A 19,051-nucleotide genomic window follows, 5' to 3' on the forward strand; every position below is an offset into this window, starting at 1 on the left:
ACTTTTCTCCATTTATACCGACCATCCATTCAGATGTCAATAGTCGAAGTTAATCAATCATTTGTTCCGGCCATCCATTCAGATGCCATTAGCTGAACCTAATCAATCATTTGTCAACATTTACCCATTTGGTAGTTTGATATCTATACTAACACAATACGTTAACTATTCATGATAAAGCATTTCATAAATCAATGTTATGAAAAAGGAAGGTGGAAGTCACCTACCTGCTCCACCTGTTGGTTGTTTTTGTCCTGACAATGGTCTAATCCCGACCGCACCACCTAAGACATCAATGGTCACAAATCAATACATTTGTATCTTTGAATCACATTCATCACCATACTTATTTCAAGAGTTCATATGTTCACATTCAAATGTTTCACATTTTACACCATTATACAATGAAATTGTTATAAGCATTTGAGTCATTTTTGCCCGAGAGGCCTATTGTAGAAATTGACAGCGAAAATTGATTCGTTGTAGGCCATACAATTTGGCAACGAAAACTGTTTCGCTGTTGACGCCACAATTTCAGCAGCAAGTCACAAATTCCCTGCGAACAATACAACTTTGGCATTGAATCACAAATTCATTACAGAACACAAAATTTAGCAGCGAATGCAAATTCGCTGCAACAAATCAATTTTGGCAGCAAATTACAAATTCACTGCATAACACACAATTTGACAGTGAATGCTAATTTGCTATAAACAACTCAATTTCAACAGCGAATTACAAATTTGTTGCATAAAATAGAACTTTTGGTAGCGAACCCTAAATTCGCTGCAGAACACATAATTCAACAGTGAATACTAATTTGCTACAAACGAATCAATTTCAGCAACGATTTACAAATTCACTGCAGACAATGCAATTTGACATTAGGTTCCAGCAAAGTCACATGATTTTTGCATGAACACACACACACACATGCAATAATCAATTCCAACACATAATTTGTCACAAAAGTCCAGCAGAAGACACACATGCAATAATGAATTCCAGCACATAATCTTTCATCAAATCTCAGCAGAACACACACATTGAAATCATCAATTCCAACACATAATCTTTAATCAAATCCCAGCATAACACACACAAATGCATTAGATAATGTAAACATGTGTTTTGGGGAATGTAATGTAGTATGTCCAATATGGGATATGTCAAGGCCGTTACCGTCACCAACATGCAAATAATCATTACCAAGATAGGGTACAAAATTGGTTAGAGTTCCAAGATCAAGTGTGACGTGTTGATTTATGCCGGTGTCGGGGAACCAAGTCACAACAGAAACATTCCCAACAACAAGGTGAGTAGAAGGTTGTTGAGTGCTACTGCGAAACTAGGAACAATGGGGAGCTATGTGACCGAAATTGGAGCATAATTGGCAGGGTACATGCTGCTATCTAGACCACTGCCCAGTGATGGAGTTGTGCCTGGTCTGCTACTAGTGGTTTGGCCGCCAATCTGCAACAGATTGGCCCCTGTTCTGGGGAGGGTAACTGTTGTAGCTGAAGTTGGGGTTGTGATGAGACATAGCATGGTGAGCAGAAAATTGTGGTGTTGGCAGCAGTGGTGGCTGTTGCGGCAGAGAAGAAGAAGACAGCAGAGGGAGTGGCATTCATGGAATGGAAAGAGTTCTTGTGCAGAAATTCATGGGTAAGAAGGTGGCTGTAAAGATCAGCATATAATAGCGGTTTTGCCTTGGTTATGAGACACGTTACCAAGTCTTTGAACTCGCCATGAAGGCCACGAAACATATAGAGATTGAAGTCTTCAAAAGACATTGGGTGACCAGCAGCAGCCAATTCGTCAAATAACGATCTAGCTTGCTTCATGTATATACTAACCGATAAGTCACCTTGCCAAAGGTCTTGAAAGGAGCCATGGAGTTGCATGATGCGAGAATTAGATGGAGAGTCAAGAGTGCGCTAAACACAATGCGAGGTAGAACAACCTATCACGAGATGCAACACATCTACGGAGAGAGAGGAGAGTAAAGTACTTAAAATAAGTTGATCTTGTTGCTTCCAATGAAGAAAAGATGGGCTAATGGTAGAGGAAGAACTAGCATAACTATAAAAAATATGAGATGGAGGACAAGGCACTAAGCCGTCAACGAAGTGAAAAACACTTTGACCAAGGAGATATGGCTTCATCTGCATTCGCCAATAGAGATAATTTGTGTTTGTAATTTTCAACGAAACAACTTGGTGGGTGTTTGATAAAGGAATGATAGCTTGGGGATGGCTGGCCGGCTGTGCTGCACCACCAGTGGAGAGAGAGAAGTCGGCGGCAATAGTAGAATCGATGTAGGAAAAGTAGAGAGAGGGCTGGCTGCAAAGGGAGGGAGGGAGAAAAGAGTTTTGACTGCAGAAAGCTCTGATACCAAGTTGAGAATAATTAGGAGGCTTAACCTAATGGTTAGCCAACCCTTTCTATATATATGTGTAAGGTAGTATACAATAGCAATGGTGGAGGTTACCACACAAGAGTATATCTACAATATTTCCTGTATACAATATTTCCTATATAAGTACATTTTATAATATTGTGCAACAGAATAAATCAAATTTTCCTTTATTATCAACAGAGTAATTTGATTTAATCCAATTTGCGTTCTGTTGCACAATTTTCCTTTATTACTCGTTCAGGTGAGAGTAAATCAAATTGCAAGTGCGAAATTTTTGTATCAATAGATGATCTAATAAAAATGCTATTGACAAGTAGTTTAATCAATTCCAGGTGGATACAGTTTGTTCTGCACTGAATTCTATGGGATTTAAGAATGTTGAGATTATGTGGTGGCTGAGACTGGATGGCCATTTAAAGGAGATGACAATGACGTAGGGCCAAGCATTGAGAATGTCAAGGCTTACAATGGCAATTTGATTGCACACCTTTGCTCTTTATGACGAAGACTTGAAACCTGGACCTGGTTCTGAGCGATCGTTTCGACTTTTCAAGACTGATCTCACCATGGTTTATGATGTTGGACTCTCTACAGAGCCTTTTGGAGGTGATGGGTGCTTTATGCCATTCTCTTTCTCACTTAAAGCGGTGAAGCCATCATCTTTTTACTAGTAAATTAAGGAGATTCAGTGTGTGTGCGTGTAAGCTTGCAAAGAAATGTTCATACAGTATTTTTTTTGCTAGAACGACCTATCCTCCATGTATTTGTGAAATTAGTGGGTCAAGTTTCTTACAATTGAGTAATGCTTGAGGTTATGCAGCAAGATAGTCTGATTTGATCAATGCAAACAACAATAAAATATATATAGCCTTGTTGCAGGTGATTAATGAAACCATAAAAACTTTTACTGCTTAGTCCACCATATGTGGCAGGACATAAAAACTTTTACTGCTTAGTCCACCATATGTGGCAGGACATGATTGCCTAGCACCAAGTGTCTACAATCAGGTCTGTAGTTCTATTATGCCCTATCAAAATTTACACTAATCGTTTTTTTAACTATTTTTTTAATATCAAATGTATCTCAATGAAAAGACAACCCGGCCCACCCTCCCCCTATAGTCTTTGCACCTCTATGTGACAAGGACAACTCTGTTATTATACTGCTTTAATCCACAGTGCCATGAATCTTGATGAACATGACTTTTACTAACACTGTTCCAATTCACGGTACAATTAGTCTTTATAAATAGAACTTTCCTCGCATGATTTAGTTTTATATATAATAATTTGCAGTTATGGGGGAAAACAAGAGGGAAAGGCTAAGAACTAAAGCGATCCAAGTCCTTGGAAAGTTATGGGGCGACGACAAACACTCCAAAGCTAGCTTGTTAACGTATAGTTCCTCCAGCCCTAACAACTAACACTAGGCATTGTCACAACCGTTGCATCTGCTTATAAATTCTTTGAAGACAAGTTCTCCTTCCAAGTTTCAAAGCTTCTCTGTAGAAATAAACATGCACAATTTTCTTTTATCTGAACCTACTAGTACGTAGGCACAACATAGATGACGTTGAAATAAACCGCGACTTCTAGATTTAGAAACGTGTGCTAACTAAGTACGCTACAACACAAAATTATTATCATATGAATCAAATAAATATATTGAACAATGAAGTACCAAAAAAAAACTCGAAGCTCAGCATAGCAATTTGTGCTAATAAATAGATGATTTCCCTTGTTGTTGTTTAGTGTATACAAATCAAAGCTCAAACAAATTTTCAGAAGTTTACATAGCAATTTGATATATGGATTGCACACCATTAACACTTTGCGAGTCTCAAAAAAGAGGAAACCTTCTCGTCTAATTCTCCGTTTCACTTGCAGGATTGAAGGGTGGAGAATGCTTTTCAGTTTGCAATACTTCTTTTCAACATGAACTTGGCCCCTAACGATCTACATACAGGATTTCAACGTCATCTACGGTGTGCCCACGTATTAGTAGGTTCGGATAAAAGGAAAATTGTACGTTTATTTCTACAAAGAAGCTTTGAAACTTAGAAGGAGAACTTGTCTTCAAAGAATCTATAAGCAGATGCAATGGTTGTGACAATGCTTAGTGTTAGTTGTTAGGGCTGGAGGAACTATACGTTAACAAGCTAGCTTTGAAGTGTTAGTCGTCGCACCATAACTTTCCAATCGATTTCAGTTCTCTGCCTTTCCCTCTTGTTTTCCACATAATAACCAAAAGGCAGGTCAATGGTCCTAAGAAAAAGAAAAAAACAACTGCAAATTCACTTTAAAAATGGTTGAAAACATAGTTATCTATTACATTCGAATATATATGATTAACCAAGGCAATAAAAAAAAAATTAATGAAGAGAATAATTAATCAGTTCGGTTTGACTAAATTAATACGCGATAAGAGGCAAAAGAACATTTTCTTACGAATTCTAGAAAAGCCATGCTATTTTTTTATGTTTGGTATTTTTTCTTTTAAATATGTTTTTATGCTCTAAATTAAAACTTTATCTCATCAACTTTGCTTCCAAGAATATATAAATTTAAGAGATCAACTTTATCTCATCAACTCAAAAACATCACATGAAATAAATAAAAAATTTAAGTCCTAAAACATAATGTTAAGGGCCTTACTAAAACACCGTTAAAGAATTAGTTTATATAAATTTAACTAGGATATACTAATTGGTTTCTACTTGAAGTTTCACCACCCATATTCTATAATAAGAATATATCCGAAGTCATCATTACGCTTCTGCCCTCGACTTGTAGCATCTTCTATATTTAATGCCCACTCCAGTTTCGAAAAATGCAGAATAGAAACCGCTCCTCCTGAGCCATGGTGGTGCTTCCTTATACTGTTGTTTTCCTACTCCTTTCCTCCTTACAGACTGTAAAAATCACAAGAAAGTTTGCGTCTCCTTTTATTTTAATTACCTCCTTCCATTTCTAAAGAATTTACCTTAACTGAGCTGTCTTCTTTTCAGTCTATGAAAACAAAAAATATGTTGGTGTTCTGTTTTGTCGTTTAAAAATTGATGTTTGATCATCTGCTTTAAATTTTGCTGCTTTTTGTGCAGGCTCGCAATCATTCATCGGTATAAACTATGGCCAAGTTGCGGACAACCTTCCACCACCATCATCCACCGCAAAGCTTCTTCAATCCACTTCAATCCAAAAGGTCCGATTATATGGATCGGATCCCGCCATAATCAAAGCCTTAGCCAACACCGGAATTGGAATTGTTGTCGGCACTGCAAATGGTGACATTCCAGGACTAGCCTCTCATCACTGTTGACAACGAGGTCATGACTTCCAATGACCAGAATCTCCTGTACAAGCTCTTACCAGCAATGCAAAATGTACAGAATGCTCTAAATGATGCATCGCTCGGGGGTAAAATTAAGGTCTCCACAGTTCATTCGATGGGAGTGCTTAAGCAGTCTGAGCCACCTTCTTCTGGAAGCTTTGATCCAAGTTATGGAGATCTGATGAAGGGCTTGTTGGAGTTTAATAGTGCGAATGGTTCGCCTTTCGCAATCAATCCCTACCCTTACTATGCCTACAGAAGCGATACAAGGCCTGAGACTCTTGCTTTTTGCCTTTCCCGGCCGAATGCAGGACGAACGGATGGAAACACTAAGATCAAGTACATGAACATGTTCGATGCTCAGGTGAGAGTAAATCAAATTGCAAATGCGAAAATTTTGTATCAATAGATGATCGAATAAAAATGCTACTGACAAGTGGTTTAATCGATTGCAGGTGGATGCAGTTTATTCTGCACTGAATTCTATGGGATTTAAGAATGTTGAGATTGTGGTGGCTGAGACTGGATGGCCATTTAAAGGAGATGACAACCACGTAGGGCCAAGCATTGAGAATGCCAAGGCTTACAATGGCAATTTGATTGCACACCTTCGATCGATGGTGGGCACTCCACTCAAGCCAGGAAAATCAGTGGATACATACCTCTTTGCTCTTTATGACGAAGACTTGAAACCTGGACCTGGTTCTGAGCGATCATTTGGACTTTTCAAGACTGATCTCACAATGGTTTATGATGTTGGACTCTCTACAAGTAGCCAGGTAAGAACAAAATTTACGTGCATTTCATTGGTATTTCGAGTTTTCAACAGCCAAGTGTTCTATTCCTGAGCTTTCCTTTGATTTGGCATTTAAATTTCTGTGTTTGGTTGGGAAGATGGGTTTTAAAAACATCACTACGCATTTTGTTTGTTAACAGAATGGACAGTTCCTTTTCAGGAAAGAAAAAGGCCAAATTGTACTAAAAAAAAACCCCTTAAACCTAACTTCTGAATAAAAAAAATCCTGATTTTCTATCCTAAACATTATGATTTTTGGAATAGGCTTCATCTGTTAGGAAATTAACAAAAAGAAATAGCCCATAACATCTTTTTAATCGATCTCTGTGCCTCTATTAATAATGATAAAAAAAAAAGGAAAAAAGAAATATTAAATTTTTTAATCAAACATCTTTATCAACAATATTTGAAATACATGGAATCATCATTTTTAGACAAATAAATCCAAAATATTCTTGCACGTGCAAAAACCCATTTAATTTATTGAAACAGATCGAGTCATTAGCAGCAGCATCACAACCACTAATAAGAGCAGCCACCAGCACCAGCAATAATAACAATAGCATGAGCATGAGCACGAGCACAAGCACGTGCAATTGCACGTGTAATTGCACGAGCACTATCAACATTAGCAACGGTAGCAACAAAGTATATTTAATTAGGATTTTCAATTTAGATTTGTTGTATGGGTTTATGGGACTTTCTTTGATTTACCTTTTTTTTTTATGACTTACAAACATAGAATAAGAAGTTGTAAAGAGATGATGAAGATGGGTTAAGGTTTTTCTCTCTATTTTATAAGTTTCTCTGTCGAATCTATTGTTTATAAGTAAATTGAAAAATAATTGAAAAATCATTTAAGAGGATATTTGTACTCGATTTACACTTTTATAGTGTGCTCAGTTCCCAATCCAATGGGATGAGGAAAGGTAATGCCACATTCAGCATTGTGACCAACTGGCTCATTTGGTAGAAATGTGATCCTTACGAGTATCAGAAACCTCAATTTTGATAGATTTCATTGGTGGAATTGTGAATATTTTTACATGATGCTTCTTTCATAATTCCTATCTCCGTTGCCACTGTTTCTTTTGATGAATTGTGACCAAGTGGCCTTCCTTGTTGCCACTGTTTCTTTCGGTTCATCTCCGTCGTAACAGTAGTTTATGAAGTTTTATTAATTTGATCTATTATGCTTTAAGACTCCGACTAAACCAAAAACTCCAGCAACACCATCTCCAAAGCCGAACAAACAAAGCAACATGGTGTGTGCCCAAGTCTGGTGTATCAGATGCACAATTGCAGGCTAATCTGGATTTTGCTTATGGATGAGGGATTGACCGTGATCCGATCCAACTAGGCAGGGCTTGCTTTGAACCGAACATAATAGCATCTCTTACCCTACAAGAAATTCACTTAATACCAACGAAATTGCCGACAGAATAATTCTATCGGTAATTTGAGGTTGCCATTACCCACTGCTAGAAATTTGCTAAATAGCAACGGATTTACTGACGGAATATTTATGTCGGTAATTTGAGGTCGAAATTACCGAAGGAAACTTTTCCATCTGTAATTCAATCGGTAACTATCGACGAACACTTTCCGTCGGTAGTTATCGACTGAATTACGGACGGAAAAGTTTTTGAATTTAAAAAAAAGGCGGGTCGCTGATGTGGAGGTTTTGGCGGGGTTATGTTACCGATGGATTTAAAACGACAGCCCGTATAGTGACATGACTGGTTCACCGTTTAAAATGCCAATGGAATCACCGACGGATTTGAAATAGTAGATTCGTGTCGGTGAAACCGTCGAAAAAAGTTAATATATGTCCTCTCTGCCGACCCTCTCCTCCCCTATTTCTCCTTCTTCTTCCTAATCCCAACTCTCCCCATTTGCAAACAACCAGCCCCCCTCCCCTCCAAAAAAAAATCTCCCTCATCTCAGCACAACAAGTTATATTTTTTGAAGTTTTGTGGTCACAACATCCGTGTTCTGATTTACCGACGGATTTTATCAATTTTTGTAAGTAATTCTATCTTTTTAAATTTTAACATTTAATTAAATGTCAATTTTATTGTTTTATTGTATTTTGTTAGTAGATGTACATGTTTTATTGTTATTTCTCAAACAAACTTGTAGTATATGAATGTATAATTCTATACCTGTTATGGTTTGTTTTAGATTTTGTAAGATTGTATTTGTTTGTAAATTGTTAAAAATTTATGGAACTACCGAATTACATGTTCTGGTTTGAAATAATTAATAGCTTTCTTAATGGGTCCGTTTAAAGTTTTATCAATGGTATTGCGGAGTGGTAATTTCTGTAAATTTATATATATTAATTTGTATGGACGTTGATAAATGATAATGAATATTTAATATTTATGAGAAGTTGTGATTGGTTTGTTGGAGTGGTAAAGTAATATTTTTACAAGTTTATTTACCTAACTTAGTTAATTAATACATGATGTCATCATAATTTTATAGAGGTTCGATATAAGTCATGGATGATCGTTCATGGATGTATCAAGATTCATCCCAAAGATTTCAGGGGATTGATTATTGTAATGGGGTTCAGGGTTTTATTAATTTTGCAACATCTATTCCCAGAAATTTTACTGGAGGCGGTTTTAGGTGTCCATGCAGGAAGTGTCAAAATAAAAAATATCTGCATCCAGATGTTGTAATGATGCATCTTCTACACAAAGGGTTTATGGAGAATTATCAGTGTTAGTATGCACGTTAAAAACCTAGAACTGCCAGGGGAAAGACTCTAATGGCATATAAAAAATTTAGATACTTCCCGATCACACCTAGACTACAGAGGTTATTCATGTCACCAAGGACTGTTGAGCACATGACATGGCACCAATCACATGATGCGGTTGATGGAGTGATGGTGCATCCTTCTGACGGCGAAGCGTGGAAACTCTTTAACAGTGTGCATCCTCACTTTTCAGCTGAATCAAGAAAGGTGAGTCTTGGGTTGTGTACAGACAGATTCAACCTATTTGGGTCATTTGCTACTCCTTATTCTTGTTGGCCGGTCATACTCACAGTTTATAACTTGCCACCGGTAATGTGTATGAGGCCGAAATTCATGTTTTTATCTACTATCATACCCGGTCCAACAAGCCCAGGATGGAATATAGATGTTTGTCTTCGACCGTTGATTGATGAGTTGATGCAGTTGTGGTCCTCTGGAGCTCTGACTTATGATATATCGAGGAAACAAAATTTTCTTATAAGAGCGGCTTTGATGTGGACTATCAATATTTTCCAGCTTATGGAATGCTTTCTGGTTGGAGCACGCATGGGAAACTCGCATGTCCATACTGTATGGAAAACAACAAGGCATTCACGCTAGCAAACGGAGGTAAAGCTTCTTTTTTTTACTGTCATCGTCGCTTCTTGCCACTTAATCACAGGTACAAAAAGAACAGAAAAGATTTCTTTGTTGGCAAAGTTGAAAAAGATGTTGCATCCCCGCGTCTTTCTGGTGAAGAATTGCATGATGTTGTATCAAAGTATGGTGATATTGTGTTTGGCCTTCAATCAGGTAAACAAAAATTTCCTGGTTTTGGTTTGACCCATAATTGGATAAAGGGAAGTATCTTTTGGGAGCTTCCTTATTGGAAGACCAATTTGCTCCGCCATAACCTTGACGTCATACACATCGAAAAGAACATGTTTGAGAACATTTTCAACACCGTCATGGATGTGAAGAGGAAGACAAAGGACAACATCAAGGCTAGATTGGATATAGCTTTATACTATAACCGTAAAAATATGGAGTTGGTTTATGATGAGTCACGGGTCGTAAAACCAAGAGCAAGCTTCGTGTTAAAGAAAAACGCACAACTACTAGTCTACAAATGGCTTAAGAGTCTGCGTTTTCCGGATGGACATGCATCGAACATATCAAGGCTGGTTAATATATAAGACTACAGATTGTATGGAATGAAGAGTCATGACTGCCACATGTTTATACAAACACTCATCCCATTAGCTTTTCGTGATTTGTTCCCAAAGGGAATATGGGATGCACTCACGGAGATCAGTCATTTCTTCAGAGATATATGCTCCAGCAAGTTGAATGTTGATCACATTGAGAGGCTTCAAACAAATATTGTCGAGACACTATGCAAATTTGAGATGATATTCCCTTCATCATTTTTTGACTCAATGGAGAATCTCCCTATACATCTACTGTTCGAGGCAAAAGCTGGAGGACCAATCCAATATAGATGGATGTACCCATTCGAACGGTTAGATATTATAGTTGCAATTTAATTCATATATAAAAGTATTTTCTATGTTTTTCTTAATTGAAAATACATGATTAATTCAATGCAAGTAATTGTTTAATCTTAAGAAAAAGGTTAAGAACAAGGCGCATGTTGAAGCTTCGATATGTGAGGCCTATATTGTTGAGGAGATCTCAACATTTATCTCGTACTATTTCGAACCTCATCTGAGAACGAGAATCAATCGCGTTCCACGACATGATGATGGCAGTGAAGTGCCTTCCAGTGGGAACTTGTCAAAATTCTCCAATATTGGACGACCCATACCTAAAAATGCCGTAAGAGGAAGATATTTGTTGGAAATAGAGTTCAAACAAGCACACAACTATGTTCTATTTAACTGTGATGAGCTGAGACCTTTTATTCAGTAAGTTTATATATGTGTAATACTAATTAAACTTTGTGAGTAATATACTATTAATTATATATTGTAATATCATACACTCATTATCACTTGCAGGCAACATCGACAATATTATTCTCCAATAACTCATAGCTGACCGAATTCCAGATCTTTCAATTATAAGATGAACAATTTGCCACGTGGTTCAGAACACATGTAAGCACTATCACAAACTCATTCTAACTTGCAAAATTACTATACGTATGCATGTCATTACAAGATTCTCGTTCATTTACTATTTATTGATGTACATTACATACAAGGTTTATCAAATGGGAAGGAGTGCGCCTAAGTCATTGTCTTCACTAAGCCTGGGACCTGAAAGAAAATGCAAGTGCTACAACGGGTATTTTGTCAATGGATATGTTTTTCATACTGAAGAATACGGGCAAAGAGGAAAGACATACAACAACGGTGTTTGTGTTAAGGGGTCCACTAGTAGTGAATTAGAAGTTGACTACTATGGTGGATTAGAAGAGGTCGTCGAACTGCAATATCATAACGAGCAGAATAGAGTGTTTTTATTCAAATGCTATTGGTATGACACGACTGATAGAGGAATCAGAGTTGATCCGCATTATGGTCTAGTCAAAATCAACTCAAAAGCTAGACTCCACAACATAAACGATGTCTTTGTTTTCGCAAAGCAATGTCAACAAGTTTATTACACATACACCCCTTCATTTAGAAAGGATCGATCAAGAGTGGATTGGTTGTCCATTTTAAAAACGAACCTCGGGGTCGTGTTCGAGGTTGTTCAGGATGAGAACAAAGACACAAGTGTGCGAGATGAAGTCTTTCAAGTTAGTGAGTTGGTTAAACCATATTGAGTTGCTCCTTTGATTGAATTGGAAGATAATTCAAATTTTTGTGTTTTTGATGATAGTCTTGTTGATGTTGACATAGAGGAGTTGAATGTTGTTTTCAGCTCTAGCGGACAAGCAAATGTCGATGAAGAAGATGATATCTATATTGAAGATTGTGATGAAGGTGATGACAATTCAATTAATGACGAAGAAGAAGAAAATTCTGACTAACAATCAAAATGAAGCCTTGTATAAAACCATTTTTTTCATGTAATTTAGATTATGGATAATATATTTTGTAACACGAAATATTTATTACTTGAAATGCCACAATCACGAAATAATTACTTGAAATAATTATAAATCATGGATGATATATTTTGTAACATAAAATAATTACTTGAAATGTCACAATCACCAATGTCTATACCGACGGATTAAGTCTGTCGGCATTTCACAAAGAGTTCGAAAAATAGTTACTTGAAATGCCACAATCACCGACGTCTATACCGATGGATTAAGTTTGTCGGGAATTCACAGAGAGTTCGAAAACAATTACTTGAAATGCCACAATCACCGACATCCATACCAATGGATTACGCCCGTCGACATTTCACAGAGAGTTCAAAAGTAATTACTTGAAATGCCACAATCACCAACGTCCATACCGACGGATTACGTCCGTCGACATTTCATAGAGTGTTTGAAAACAATTACATGAAATGCCACAATCACCGACGTTCATACCAACGAATTAAGTCCGTCGGTAAGTTGTTGGCGGGTCAATTTTATCGACAACATTACCGATGGACTGCTTGAATTCCAAAGGGTTGTGCATTAAATGTATCTCTGACCGCATCATCTTGCCGACAAAATTACCGACGGACCACGAAAAATATGGAGGGTCATTAAAAATTTTGGTGTGAAATTCAAAAATAACCAACAGATTTTTGACACTTCACCGACGGAATAAATTAAAATAATAATTAATTTTATATCCGTCAGTGAATCTGTCGGTAAAACTGCCATATAAGTTCTAGCGACCGCCCCTTCAGTTCATTTTTTCTTCTCCTCAGTTTTTCACCTTAAATTTCGATTCTTTTCCTCTCCATTCTTCAAAGCTTTCACCTGCAATCTCTAGCAAGTTTTCTTGTGAATCTTCATCAGTTTAAAAGGTATGTGTTTCTTCTATTTTATTTTACTTTAAGGGTTTTTTTTTTGCTTTTTTTTGTTATGTTTTTTTTTTTGGTGTATTTTTTGTAATGTAGATAAAATATTGAATTCAACACATTATTAAAATAAGCATATTTCATTAGTGCTAGCAACGTGCATGAAGCGAAAAATGACAACACTAATCCTTCAGGAATATGGTTATGGATGCAATGAGAATGAATCAAGGTAATGTCAGTCAATGTCCAATTATAGAAGAAGAACCTAATGCAGATGCAACTAGGTTTTTTGATTTGTTGAAAGATTCTGACGAACCATTATGGGATGGCTGCACGGACAACAATAAATTATCGGTCGTAGCACAAGTGTTCACCATCAAGTCAGATCATGGGTTGAGTGAGGCCGGGTATGACAAGGTTAATGAATGGGCTAGAAGCATTTTACCTGAAGGGAACAGGCTGAAAGAAAACTTCTATGCTACAAAGTCCATGATGAAACCCCTCGGTTTAGGATACCAGAAAATTGACATGTGCCCTAACTTCTGCATGTTACACTACCTTGAAAATGCTGAGATGACCGAGTGCATGACATGCGGGCATTCCCGTTACAAACCCAAAACTAGTAGGGGAAAAACTCTAGTGGCATATAAAAAACTTTGATACTTCCCAATCACATTTAGGTTGCAGAGGTTATTCATGTCACCAAGAACTACTGAGCACATGACATGGCACCAATCACATGATGCGGTTGATGGAGTGAAGGTGCATCCTTCTAACGGCGAAGCATGGAAACACTTTAATAGTGTGCATCCACACATTTCAGCTGAATCAAGGAATGTGCATCTTAGATTGTGTACAGACGGATTCAACCCATTCGGGTCATTTGCTACTCCTTATTCTTGTTGGCCGATCATACTAACGGTTTATAACTTGCCATCGGGGATGTGTATGAGGCTGAAGTTCATGTTTTTATTTATGGTCATACCAGGTTCAAGTAGCCTGGGGCAGAATATAGATGTTTGTCTTTGTCTGTTGATTGATGAGTTGACACAGTTGTGGTTCTCTAGAGCTTTGACTTATGACATCTCGAGGAAATAGAATTTTCTTATGAGAGCGGCTTTGATGTGGACTATCAATGATTTCCCAACTTATGGAATGGTTTCTAGTTGGAGCACGTATGGAAAGCTAGCATGTCCATACTGCATGGAAAACAACAAGGCATTCACGCTAACAAACGGAGGTAAAGCTTCTTTTTTTGACTGTCACCGTCATTTCTTGCCACATAATCACAGGTACAGAAAAAATAGAAAAGATTTCTTTATTGGCAGAGTTGAAAAGGATGTTGCACCCCCGCGTCTTTCTAGTGAAGAATTGCATGATGGTGTATCAGAGTACATTGACATTGCGTTTGGTCTCCAATCAGGTAAGCAGAAGTTCCTTGGTTTTGGTTTGACCCATAATTAGGTAAAGCAAAGTATATGTTAGGAGCTTCCTTATTAGAAGAACAATTTTCTCTGCCATAACTTTGACGTGATGCACATTGAAAAGAACGTGTTTGAGAACATTTTCAACACCGTCATGGATGTGAAGGGGAAGACAAAGGACAACATCAAGGCTAGATTGGATGTAGCTTTGTTCTGTAACCGTCAAAATATGGAGTTGGTTTGTGATGAGTCACGAGTTGCAAAACCAAGAGCAAGTTTCGTGTTAGAGAAAAATGCACAACTACTAGTCTACAAATGGCTTAAGAGTCTGCGTTTTTCAGATGGATATGCCTCGAACATATCAAAGCTGGTTAATATAAAGGAATGCAGATTGTATGGAATGAAGAGTCATGACTAGCACGTGTTTATGCAAACACTCATCCCATTAGCTTTTCGTGATTTGTTGCCAAAGAGGATATGGGATGCACTTACGGTTACGGAGATCAGTCATTTTTTTAGAGATTTATGCTCTAGCAAGTTGAATGTTGATCACATTGAGAGGTTTGAAACGAATATCACTCATCCCATTAGCTTTTCATGATTTGTTGCCAAAGAGGATATGGGATGCACTCAATGGAGGTCAGTCATTTCTTTAGAGATTTATGCTCCAGCAAGTTGAATGTTGATCACATTGAGAGGTTTAAAACAAATATCATCAAGACACTATGCAAACTTGAGATGATATTCCCTCTATCATTTTTTGACTCAATGGAGCATCTCCCTATGCATCTACCATTCGATGCAAAAGTTGGAGGACCGGTCCAGTATAGATGGATGTACCTATTTGAACGGTTAGATATTACAGTAGCAATGTAATTCATATATAAAAGTATTTTCTTTGTTTTTCTTCATTGAAAATATTTGATTAATTCAATGCAGGTACTTGTTTAATCTTAAGAAAAAGGTTAAGAACAAGGCGCATGTTGAGGCTTTCGATATGTGAGACCTATATTGTTGAGAAGATCTCAACATTTATCTCATACTATTTCGAACCTCATCTGAGAACGAGAATCAATCTCGTTCAACGGCATGATGATGGCGGTGAAATGTCTTCTAGTGGGAACTCGTCAATATTCTCCAATCATGGACGACCCACACCTAAATATGCCGTAAGAGGAAGATATTTGTCAGAAATAGGGAATATCGACAATATTTGGTGTCCAATAACTTAACGGCTGACCGAATCCCAAATCTTTCAATTACAAGATGAACAATTTGCCACATGGTTCAGAACACATGTAAGCACTATCACAAACTCATTCTCACTTGTAAAATTATTGTATGCATGTCATTATGTGATTCTCGTTTACTGTTCATTGATGTACATTATATACAAGGTTTATCAAATGAGAAGAAATGATGCTATGTCATTGTCTTCACTAAACCTGGGCCCTGAAAGAAAAGTCGATGAAGATGATGATATCCATGTTGAAGATTGTGATGAAGGTGATGACTATTCAATTAACGACGAAGAAGAAGAAAATTCGGACTAACTATCAGAATGAATCCCTGTGTAAAACATTTTTTTCATGTAATATATATTATGGATGATATATTTTGTAACATGAAATATTTATTTTATAAGTTTATGTATTGTTTAAGCACTGTTGTTATTGTTTTGTGCGATGGACAGTTTAGCAATCAAAATAATTACTTGAAATGCCACTATCACCAACATCCATACCGACTGAAAAGAATTAAATAGAGGCGAAAAAATAGATTTATCATCCCATTCCAATCGATTCAAGAAAAAGAACTAATGTCCCATTCCGATATCTTGATTGAAATACCTATAAATGGCATTTTCTGTAGAAATAGTATTTTTGCTTATTTTGACGATCCCCAATACCGAAGAAAGAGTTCAGGAATTACTAAATATGTGGCTATAGGGGTGCATTCAATTGTCAAAAAAGAGGATTTAGTTGAGTATCGAGGAGTCAAAGAATTTCAACCAAAATACCAAATGAAAGTAGATCGCTTTTTTTTCATTCCCGAGGAAGTGTACATTTTACCTGAATCTTCTTCCCTAATGGTACGGAACAATAGTATCATTGGAGTCGATACACAAATCACTTTAAATACAAAAAGTCGAGTAGGGGAGTTGATCCGAATAGAGAGAGAAAAAAATGGAACTTAAAATCTTTTCTGGAGATATCCATTTTCCGAGGGCGACAGATAAGATATCCCGATACAGTGGTATCTTGATACCACCAGGAACAGTAAAAATAAGGAGTCAAAAAAGATGAAAAATTGGATCTATGTCCAACGGATCACACCTATCAAGAAAAAGTCTTTTGTTTTGGTTCGACCAGTACTCATATATGAAAGAGAGGACGGTATAAATTTAGAAAGACTTTTTCCGCCGGATTTATTGCAAGAAAAAGAGAATCTAAAACTTCAAATTGTCAATTATATTCTTTATGGAAATGGTAAACCAATTCAGGGAATTTCTAACACAAGTATTCAATTAGTTCATACTTGTTTAGTGTTGAATTGGAACCAAGATAAAAAAAAGTTCTTTTATCGAAGAGGCTCGTGTTTATTTTGTTGAAGTAAGTATAAATGGTCTGATTCGTGATTTCCTAAGAATCCACTTAGGGAAATCACGCATTTCCTATATCAGCAGAAAAAGGAACGATCCATCAAGTTTGGGATTGATCTCTGATAATGGGTCAGATCACGCCAATATTAATCCGTTTTATTCCATTTATTCCAAGACAAGGATTCCACAATCACTTAAACAAAATCAAGGAACTATTAGTATTAGTACGTTGTTGAATAGAAATATGGAATGTCAATCTTTGATAATTTTGTCATCATCTAATTGTTTTCGAATGGATCCATCCAACGGTGTAAAATCTTATAATGTAATATGTCGCACCCTCCCGAGAGCTCGACGTCACGGCGATTTTTCATTGTCATTTGATTTGATTGGTTCGTTGGAGTCGCCACCTAGTAATTTATTAAAGGCTACTAGGAAACCCGGGTACTGGTTTTATCAGAGATTCGCGGGTAAGGGACTGATTGTGGTTAGGGAAGGTATTAGCACCCCTAACACACCCTACCTGAGGTAAGCTGCTTCGTGAACTTGATGTGTTAAAGAAGTTTTAAAAATTCTGTTCTTTCATCGAATTTTAGAAATACGACTTACATGTAAGTTCGTAATTCTTTATCCGTGATCAAATCAAAATCTTAAATTCTTCTTTATTCTTGGAATTTTATCATACAAAAAAACAATCATAAACAAAATACAAACAAACACATACACTTTCAGTGTATTTTTTTTCTTTTCTTTTTCTTTACTGTATCTTTTCTTTTCTTTTTTTTTGCTTCCATGTTTACAAAATACAAATTCCAAAAACTTAAAACTAAACAAAAATTACATTAAACAATTCTAAAATTACAAAACAGCCCCTAAAACATCCAAAGACTGCTAGAATATGCAGGAACAGTGCACGGGGAACAGTGGCGCAGGAACAGTGGCGGCGCGTGGGTTCACGCGCCGCCGCAAAAACACAACAGCGAAACAGGGGGTCTGTAACAGCATCCTCCCCTCTTCCCTTCCCTGCCGGCGGTGACACCCACCGTCACCTACAGAAAACCAAACACAAGCAGTCATTTTCAAATTTTTTACTTCACAGATCTGTTTTTTCTTCTTCTTCATATCTGCTTCTTTCTTGGTTTCGCCTTCTTCGTTTCAGGCGGGTCCGTTTGGTATGGGTTTCATCCTCTTCTCCTCTGCTTCGGGTGGCGAATCAGGCGGTACTGCAGTGTGCAGTGTGCAGAGGGCAACGGTGCTGCACGGGGATAGGGATGTCGTGGCTGGTCTGTCGTTGAGGTCGACGGTGAGGGAATAGACGGAGTCCGTAAGCTACTGTGTCTCTAGTGATGGCAGCGTTGTTGTGGCTGTTGCTTTGGCCGCTGTTACTGGAGGCCGGCTGGAGGGAGGACCTGGTTCGGTCGCTGATAGAGAAGAAGAGGCTGAAGTCAGTGGGGACGACCGGCTTGGTTTCTGTGACAGGGAGCTGCTGTGGCTGTTGTTGAAGATCAGAGGAAAGGGAGGGGGCTGCCCCGGTTTGGTTTTGAAAGAGACGGAGTTGTCCCTTGTTGCCGGCTGCTGAGGAAGGAAATACCTGCTGGGGGAAGGCTTCGGTATGAGTGGTCCTTGATTCTGCAGGAAAAAATGGCGATGGCTAGGGGCTGCTGGGTCTGTTGGCTGTGGGAGAAGGAAGTGAGATGGAGAGGGTAGAAGGGAGGCTTGCGTCCAGCGGCTGAGGAAGAAGAAAATCAAAAGGGAGGGGCTCTGTGTTGTTGGCTAGAAAATGGGGGGAAC

At 37.6% G+C, this 19,051-nt stretch overlaps 1 pseudogene; it reads left to right on the forward strand.

The window, feature by feature from the left end:
* Nucleotides 1-1,159: 1,159 nt before the first annotated feature.
* On the forward strand, nucleotides 1,160-18,839 carry LOC133682920 (glucan endo-1,3-beta-glucosidase 7-like; annotated as a pseudogene).
* The last annotated feature ends 212 nt before the right edge of the window (nucleotides 18,840-19,051 follow it).

Source organism: Populus nigra, chromosome 2 (assembly GCF_951802175.1).
Source record: "Populus nigra chromosome 2, ddPopNigr1.1, whole genome shotgun sequence".
NCBI lineage: Eukaryota > Viridiplantae > Streptophyta > Magnoliopsida > Malpighiales > Salicaceae > Populus > Populus nigra.